We start from the raw sequence: 10,072 nt of genomic DNA, 5'->3' as shown, positions 1-10,072 counted from the left end.
CAGTATGGTCACCCACTTGGAGACCTATCACTTAAGGTTTTTATAGAGGTTTTTTTACATAGGTATGATTGACTAAATCATTGGCCAATGGTAACTGAACTCAATCTCCCGCTCTTCTCCCTCTCCAGAAGTCCAGAGATGGGATGAAAATTTCCAATCCTCAAATCACATGGTTGTTTCCTCTGGCAATTACCCCAGCCCAAAGTTTTCTTGAGATTCTTCAAGAGCCTCCTCATTAGTGTAAACTTAACTATTATTGAAATGGGGTTCATCTGGATTACAAGAAAGATCTTGACAACCCCATCCCTTAAGAAATTCAAAGAAATTTAGAAGTTCTGCATCAACACCCTGGGACAAAGACTGTGTGTGTGTGTGTGTGTGTGTGTGTCATATTTTCACAGAAGGTTAAGAAAGTGTGTGCTGAAAGTAGGACAATACCAGGAAATGTGCCATGACTCCACCCAGGTCCTATGATATGAGACCCAGAGCTCCACCACCTACTTTTAAAAAATGCTGATGCTTGGGCCTCAATCTCTACAACTCTAAATTTTATTGGTAGGTTCCAAAACCCACTAATTTTCTCAACAGTTTCAAGGGAGATTTTAATATACAACCACCTTTGAGAAGCATTCAGCTGGAGAATATGGTCAAAATCCTAGTCATCCCAATGAGTACATGAAAAGATAATCAGCATTCCTAACCATTAAAGAAATGAAATTCAAAACCACAATGAGACACAGCTTCACATTGTTAGGATAACTACCAGCAAAAAAAAAAAAATGTTCACAAGGATATGAAGAAATTGATATCTTGTGCACCATTGCTGGGAATATAACATAGAAGACTATATATAGAGATAGTCTATTATGTATGTATAAATATGTTTATGTATTATATGTTTATACACAAATATATACATACAATACATAAACATTTATAAATATATGTATGCATAATGTATATATATATATATATATGTGTGTGTGTGTGTGTGTATTCATACATATATACATAGACTCTCTATATAGACAATAATATGGTGGTTAAAAATTAAATTTAAAATGATATAATTCAACAATTCCATTTCTTATAGATACCCAAAAGAATTAAAAGCAGACTCAAAAAGATATTTGTACCCACAAGTTCTTAGCAGGATTATTCTCAAGCTCCTAAAGAAGAAAAACACCCAAGTGTCCATTGACAGATGAACAGAAAAACAAACCAGGGCATATACCTAGGTTTTTCAGCCTTAGAGCATTTTTGTGGCACATGCTACAACATGGATAAACCTTGGAGACTTACGTTGTGAAATTAACCACAGAATATTCCCCTAACCATGGAATGCTGCATGATTCTACTTACAGGAGGTAACTACAGTGGTAAAATGTACAGAGGCAGAAAGGAGAAGGGTAATTTCCAGGGGCTGCAGAAAGGAGAATAGCCCAGCTGACTCCTCCCAGGAGATGGATCCACAAAAGTTCTTGCCCCCTTAAAAGGAGAGAGGTAAAATTACCAGGCCTCAGCCAGCTGCAGCACTGTTGTGGTTTAGATATGAGGTGTCCCCAAAAGCCCATGTGTGAGATAATGCAAGAAAGCTTAGAGGTGAAGTGATTGGGTTAAGAGCCTTAACCTAATGAGTGCGTTAATCCCTTAATAGGGATTCACTGGGCGCTAACTCTAGGCAAGTAGAGTGTGGCTAGAGGAGGTGGGTCCTTGGGAGGGTGCCTTCAGGGTTTATTTGTTGCAGTGGTGAGGTGAGCTTGCTCTCTCTCTCTCTCTCTCTCTCTCTCTCTCTCTCTCTCTCTCTCTCTCTCTCTCTCTCTCTCTCTCTCTCCTTCCTGGTGCCAGCTGTTCCCTGCTGCTTTCCTCTGCCACATTCTTCTGCCATGATGTTCTGCCTCACCTCATGTCCCCAAAATGGCCATCTCTGGATTGAGACCTCTAAAATCATGAACCCCCAAATAAACTTTGCCTTCTCTAAAATTGTTCTTGCCGGGTCTTTTGGTCCCAGCAGTGGAAAAGCTGACTAAAACAAGCATCAACCCATGTGGCCCCCTTAATAGGTGTGTCAGCAGCAGCTGAGTATTGAAGAGCCTGATCATCACAGCCTGTGCTCAGTGTTCTTGGAATCTGCCATGGTCCAGGTCAGCATGCTTTGACTGAGGAGAACATTGGCAATTGTTTTATTCATGTGAATTCCTAGAATCTTAGAAAGAATTAGACTAATTTCAGTCATTTGGGGCTTTGGGTTAGAGTTTGATTAGAGTTTCTTAAAAAAAAAAAATCATCATCATCACCACATAGAATCTTTTCAGGACTGTTCTGGGACTCCCACTGTCAAACTGGGGAAGCCTCCACTCTTCCCACCAGGGATTCTGAGGCTTCTCCCTTCCTGTCCATGTCAAACAGCACATTCAGGAATTCATAGGAGCCCAACTGTGTCCTTTAGCCAGAAAGGAGACTAAATACACAAACTTATGGACAACCTTTCTCTTCCAAATGCAAACAGTATATGAAGGTTAAAAACCTCCTACTCCCAAAACAGTTCCCTGCAGGCCTGGCTGCTTCATAACTCAGAGGATTTCTGACTAAGCAAATACCAGGTTGAGAGGGGATGTAAGCCCCAATGAATTTTCCTCAAGAAATGCAGTACTAGTACGTTTATTACAGTACTATTTAGTACATTTATTACAGTATTTAGAACTGTAATTCACAGGTACAGCAGAATGGGATCCAACTGACCCTGGCTGTAGCCCCTTAAAGGCTAGACAACCTTGATCAAGTCCCATTATTGTGCTGGGCCTCAATTGTGCATTATTGTGTTGGGCCTTATTGTGCTGTGCATTATTGTGCTTTATTGTGCTGGGCCTCAATTTCCCTTCAGAAAAAACAGGTTATAAAGTCCTTATCAATCCCGGAAGAAATTCAGTATTTTATTAAATTAATGTGTCTTATGAAGATACCTGGGAAAAGTCTTACACACTCTCCCAACATAAAGTGCTTTCACTTTTACGATGCCTGTGTTGCCTTTCATGCAGTCACCCTGTCTATCCTGGGGGTGGGGAAGTGAAGAGTGGCTGGTGGCATTTGGAAACAATTTACACCACAGATAAATACACCCACATTGACATTTTCAAAGCCTGGCTCAGAAGAAAAAGTCCCTTTTTTCTCTGAAGCATTAAAGAAAATGTGCATGATTATCATCTGTCTGAAAAAAATGGGGAAAAGAAAGAGGGAGGGAAAAGGAATACGGCTGAACTGACACTGAGAAACTCACCATTTCATTCTGCACAATTGAACTTCATTAATCATAGAAAATCAGAGATGGAAAAGACCTATTAGGTCACCCCATCTATCCCTCTGAAAGCATTAAAAGCTTTCAAATGAGACAGAAATCGGAGGTCCTGATTGCTGATGGTCATTAAAGATGGTTTTTGTGAAGAAAAATGTTAACCTTTGCGTCCCTGACAAATTACACTCTGGGTGGTTACGGTTGCCTTTGCCAGAGCGCCCCAGTTCTGGGGTTGGAGGTCACTAACCCTTAGCATGAGTGCCGCTAAGTGGCTTCATCAGGGGCCCCTATTCAATAACCACCACTCACTGATGGAGGGGGCCCGCAGGAGAGCAGCTTGGCCTACTTCCCTGTTTTTCCTCTGATCTCCCTACTGAGAGGAAGAATGCAGTTTCCCCATCCAAAGACATCTTCCTTGCAACTTCTGCTTTTGCCAGGGAGCCTTCTCAATTCTGTGCCCAATTCAGCACACACACGCGGTGTGATCCCCTTGGCTGAGCCTCATACCCATAAGTTCTGGGCTTCACAGGACAGCCCTGACCCACAGAAAGAGCACCAGCTGTTTCAGAATGTCCCAGACTTCTTTACCCCTTCCTCTAGCAAGAGCCTTCACCCATACCCAGTTTATTGTAGAGAGTATTCCTTTTTTCATTCTATGTGGCTGTAGCCGGGTAGGACCAAACTTTTAGAGAGGTCACATACCTGGGACTTCCCATAATAGTAGCTAAACCCTCCAGTTGGCCAGAAAGGAGCACATGATCCCAGTCACTCTAATCTAGGCCTTTTGCTGAAACTTTATATATCAACATTAGAAGAAAGAGGCTTTCTCATTCCTCCCATGTCCCTAAGCTTGTATAGTACAAACCCAAAGTTGCAGTAGCAGGCACCATAGTAAAGGGAAGTAGCTCACCTAATCAGAATAGAATTAGGCCAATGACTCCTGTTCTCAGTTACATAGACAATAAATTGATTTTCTTCACTTAAGTTACTGCGAGTTTAGTTTCTCTCCCCAGGAACCCATGCAGTCTGGACTACTAAATGCCACCAGGTTCGGTCATCCTCTGCTTGTTCATGCCTGAGAGCCTCGACTCCCCTGCAGAATGGCAGATCCAGAGGGGCAGAAATCACACCTTCTCCTTCTCTTCAGTGCTATGGCCCAAGCCCCAATCAGCTGGTCATTAAACAGCATTTAATTGGATTAGAAACAAGTGTGTTTGCCAACAGGGAACTTGCCTTCACTTTTCTTCTCTGCAGGGACTATTGGTAACTGAGAAGCATCATGAGTCATACCCCCCAATTCACAGGCTGAGTGAAACCCCAAGATGTGCATCCTTCTCCAAGGATGTGATCAATATGACAAGGCTGACCAAAATGTCTGCCCAGCCCACCCCTCAAGGCATCCCCTTCCTCAGGGTGACTGGTTCTGGGGGTTTTGTTGCAGGGACTGCCTTTTACATATTATGTGCAACTTTATTCATGCCAACCAAAGATGGATCCCTTTATTGCCTTCCTGTCACATCTTCTTGCTGTTGTTGTCATTAATCAGGCCCAGTTTGGGAATGTGACCTTCAGGATTAAGGATAGAGTTTGGCAGGGAGGGGAATGCATATTTTAATAATAGCCAAGCGGGTAACTGGCATCAACAACCCTTCAGCCCAAAGGTAGAAAGTCACAAGAAAAAAATTTATAATGTGGCAAGAAAAAATAAGTGTCAGTAAAGAAAAAATTAAAGTTAAGACTTAAACAAAATCACAAAACTTGTGTTCGTTCACCCTTCTCTGTAGCATCAGTCTCTGAACACTTCTGTACTGTCCTACTCCAAAGTTGTCACCTTCTTTGTGTCTTCTAGAGATTCCCAAAATTTACATGTGGCCTACTCAGATAAATATTAAGGAAGTACCTAATAAATGCCACTTTTTATTAATCCTCCCAGGAGTGAGCTGTATGTTTTGAATTTGTTTTTTTAACATTGAGCCCAGTGATAGTAATAGCAACACGTACACATGTTTGGAAGCTGGGCACTATTCTACTTTACAAAGATTAACCCATTTTATCTTCACAAAAACCTTAGACGCTAGACTACTTACTACAAGCATCAGTGGGGTTTGGAAACTTGCTCATATCCTCGTGGCTGAGATGACAGTCCTCGAATTGTTTTTTACAAGAAAATATCTGTGGTCAACAGAATTACAAATATGCATTATTTTAAATTGGAGATGAGTTGGGGTATTGACAATTCAGTAATAGGATGTGTAGGAGAAATGGAAAATGAAAGAAAGATAAATCTCAAAGGGCAAGTGATGGGGACTCACCTGTAGAAGAGAGCAACCACAGAGAATTTGAGGAGGCAGTTGGAGATTGAGAAGTTTGGAGGCAAACAATACTAGCACCAAAGCAAACAGCAAGTCCATTGGTAGGCAGTTAACAGGCATTGCCCTGGGCACAGCAGCACAGACATGGGATGCCCCTCCCAGATGTTACACCCCCCAGGATGGCCCTGGGCAGCCACTGGCATGGTTGATCCCAACAAGAAAATCCCAGAGCAGAGAATAGAGACATCTCCCCAGGCTCTAATAGCTAGACCTCTTATGGACTGCAACTTTGTAGAGAAATAAAATCTGAGTTTCAAATAGTAATGTGTACCACTGAATATGGGAGATCCATATATTATAATAATAAATTATTTTGATGATCTTAATTATCCTTAGTAAAACAAATGATTTATAGTTAATTGCTTTACTGTAATGAAATAAAGTGATTGTAACCATAATTGTTACATATAATATAGAATTCACACTCTAAAACAGTTCTATTATAATAAACAAATACATGAATTAGATACACAGTTGCACATTGCAGATGTTTGACCTGAAGGGCTTTACTTTTTTTTTTCCCCCTCCAGGTTGATCCTAAATTTTCTAAGATGGAGGTCTGTTTTGTAAAATTTTACACTCAATTGCCACCTCAGGGTGGACATAGTCCACATCTGAGTAATAAGCAGGTTCACTATCAGAAGTAAACCATCTCCTGGTCCTTGACATACCAGCTTCCACTAAGGAAAAACTTACATTTTAAAGCAACTTTCTTAAACTACAATATACCCATGATGCACTGCACCCATTTTGATTGTGAAATTCAATGCATTTTGGCAAATCTGTGCATCCATTTAAATATCACCACAATCACTACTGAACTGAACATGAAGAAATGCAAATAGGTACAGTTACAGACAGTGAAGTTTCCGAATGATGAGAAAAGGGATAAAGAATTTTTATGCAACTCAACACAAAGTTGTTAATAATGGGTTTACAAATACTTAGTGCAATGACTGCCACATTAGTCTCATTATAAAGAACAGTATAAGTCACCAACTATCCAAGAAGAGGTAGAGGACTCTGTCAGAAAGGAATAGGAAACCAAGAAGACTTTTCACTGACTTGAAAATTTTGCTCCAGGTAACCCTAAGAGTCAACGTATTGGAAGAGAACAAGTATGGGATAGTCCATGTATAGTTATATCTCATGAATCAAGTACAAAGATTTGCCTCGATCATCCTACATGTGATCACCCTCCATCACTGAGAACTCTCTCAAAGTGAAAGGTCTCTGTATGTGTTATACAGCTGTCCATCACTGTGAGAAATACCTGAGATAAGCAACTTATAAGAAAGAAAAGTTTATCTTGGCTCACAATTTCAGAAGTTTCACTCCATGATTGCTGAGCCTTGTCACTTTGGGACTGTGGCAGCACAGTACGTCATGGCAATAGCATATGACAGAGGAGGACTGTTCACTTCATAGAAGCCTGAATCAAGAAGAGAGAGGGAGGCAGCAGGGTTCCAATGTCTCCAACAAAGGCAAGTCCCCAATGGCCTAACTTCCTTTTATTATACTCTGCCTCCAAAAGGTTCCACCACCTCCCAACAGCACCATCAAAGGCTGGTGCCCAAGTCTTTTACCCAGGGCCCTTGGAGGGACACTGTGGATTCAAACTATAGCACTTCACAACCTCTCATCACTCTATCATGTGAGCCTGGATTCTCAGAGGTTAAATCTTCTCTGCCATCACCAACGTGACTGCAAAAGAAACCCAAATTGTTGAGTACAGTGGGATTAAATGTCTATTAGCCCTCATGCATTCGATTCTTTTTCTCAGTACTCTTCAATTATGGGAAAATCTTAACCCTGTGGTTAAGGTTATTTTGGGAGCCAAGGACATTTCCTGCCAAAGACCAAGAGTGATATGTACCATTAGGATCCAACAGTTGAGTGCAGCTGTTTTCTGAGAATGTGTTTCCTACAAGATGAAAAAGCAAGCTGCCTCTCACAGAAACCCTGGTGCAAAGAGGGCAAGAGGGTGATGGGTAGTTCAGGCAGCAAGCTGAGAAGCTAGAATCGCAGGTCCACTTAAGGCCATTCAGATGCCCTCAGAGCCTGAAGAGCCATGAAATCACTTTCCTTTAGTCAAGTGAACTCTACATGTTTCCACTCTTTAAGTCGTCACCTCCAAGTTTAACTTCTCTCTCTCTCAGAAGACCAAAACTCTTTCCAACAAACAAGCTGAAATGTGTTTATTGTTGATTCAATGTACACTGGCACTCTGCTCTTAAGTCATGGGCATCTCACTTGGAGAAACAAGACATATCTTAATGAAAATACAGGAAATGAACAATGGGCCCAGCAAGGACTGAAGGAATTCCAAGGTAGGTAGTATTCTGAGATTGGGAAATTTATTTTATTTTTAATAATAGATTTTGGAGAGAGTTGAGGATAATATTTCCCATATCCTTATAGTGAAGACAAATCTAAACTTTTTATACCCAACTCAAATTTCTCATGCTTTAATTTTTCTTTACAGGGCACTCCACAGGCATGGCAATCAGCTGATCACCAACCATCTCATAAACTTCACAAATTGCTAAGAATGAACTTTCCTTTAGAAAAAGACAGAAACACTCTTTTTAAATGTGCATTCCCTATCTTCTTCACTGTTTTTTTTTTAATTCATCTTTGTATCCTTAGTCACTAAATGTGGATTTCTTTAATATTATGACCTCATTGTGCTCTAGACTGTTTGCATACTCTATTCTGGGATTCTCGAAACACTCTTAGAAAATTAGAATGATCAAAGATCTTACAGTTTTATGGTCCTTACTGTGTTCCTGGACACCAAAATGAGACCCATAAAGAAAACTGACTTTTTGAGACCATATCCCAACTTAATAAAATATCTGCCCATAATAGTAAAAATCAAACAGGAAAACTGACTTATATAGGTTTTCACTGCTTTATATGAATTGGTTGATAGGATGTTTTAGGATTATACACACACTCAGTGCTCGATCCCTGCACTATCATAACCAAGTTTAGCACAGTGATCAGATGTTCAAAGATGAGTATCTGTTTCTGGAAGAATATATTTCTTTTTGGGTCATCTAAGATCAGCACCCCTAAAAATATACATTTTGGAGCTCTTTCATTAATAAGGAAGACCTTCTTTGGCTTACAATGTCAAACATAAATCCTCCTCTGTTCCTTTCTTTTTGCAGTGAACTGAGAAGGACAATATATTTGTCAAATTAAAGAAAAACATATTGCCCTGGGCTTTCTCTCCCTTTTGCTTTCTTCACTTCTCAGATGATGCCAAGATCCTTTGAGAGTGGACAAGAGATCCATGACTGGTGCTGACCATTAGATCTACTAATCAAATTTAAAATGCCACTAGACTAGTCTAGTCATTTTATGCAAGTTCTATTATTAACTCACTGACTATATGACCCTTTTCAGTCCACCTAACCCTCAGGATTAATTGTCAAACAAGACTAGTACACACCCATCCTTCCGATAGTGCTCATTCTTTCTAAACCAAATACCTACATATATATGTAGAGCCCAAGTACCCCTATGGATAATGCAGTGCCTCTTTCCTTCTCCGTCTTTCATAACAGATGTTACCTTTATTTATTCAGGTATTAAAAAAGAGTGCTTTAGTTTATTTTTTACTGCAGTGATCAAAAGACCTGACAAGAACAATTTTAGAGGTGAAAACGTTTATTTGGGGGCTATGGTTTCAGAAGTCTCCATCCCTAGGAGGCCAGCTCCATTCCTCAGGGCTCGAGATGAGTCAGAACATCATGGCAGAAGGGTGTAGTGGAGGAGAGCAGCTGGGAACATGGCACCAGGAAACAAAGAGAGAGGTCTCAACAAGGACAAAATATAAAGCTCAAACATCCCCCTCCCCGCAATGATACACCTTCTCCAGCCACACCCTATCTGCCTACCATTACCAGTCAGTTAATCCCTATCAGTGGAACAACACACTGATTATGTTAAGGCTATTATAACCCAATCATTTCTCCTCTACACCCTTTTACCTTGATTCACACATGGCTTTTGGGGGACGCCTCACATCTAAATTATAATAGACAGAAAAATTTGGATTCATCTTAAAGAATCCCAAAAATCCATTCTGTCAACTTGACTATTTGTTACTTCTTCCATAATGTATTGTTAAGTATTGCTCCTCTTTACTCTTTTTTCCCTATTTTAGACTTCTATCATGATTAATCTGTATTATTCCAGTGGTTTCCAGTTTGGTCTTTGGAGCTCCTTACGTCCCATGTTGAACAGCCAATTTATTCTCCACTGTTACCAAAACGACATTTCTAAAACTTAATCTGATTATACCATCATGTAGTTAATATCTACCATCTGCATTGCCTTTATAAAAATATTCACACTATTGTGCAATATTAAAACACCTTCCTATCCTTTTTTTATC

The sequence above is a fragment of the Marmota monax genome, unplaced genomic scaffold (assembly GCF_021218885.2).
Source record: "Marmota monax isolate L192 unplaced genomic scaffold, Marmota_monax_Labrador192_F-V1.1 WCK01_AAM20220418_F8-fsc00031, whole genome shotgun sequence".
Classification (NCBI taxonomy): domain Eukaryota; kingdom Metazoa; phylum Chordata; class Mammalia; order Rodentia; family Sciuridae; genus Marmota; species Marmota monax.
Note: the sequence above shows the minus strand (reverse complement) of the source record.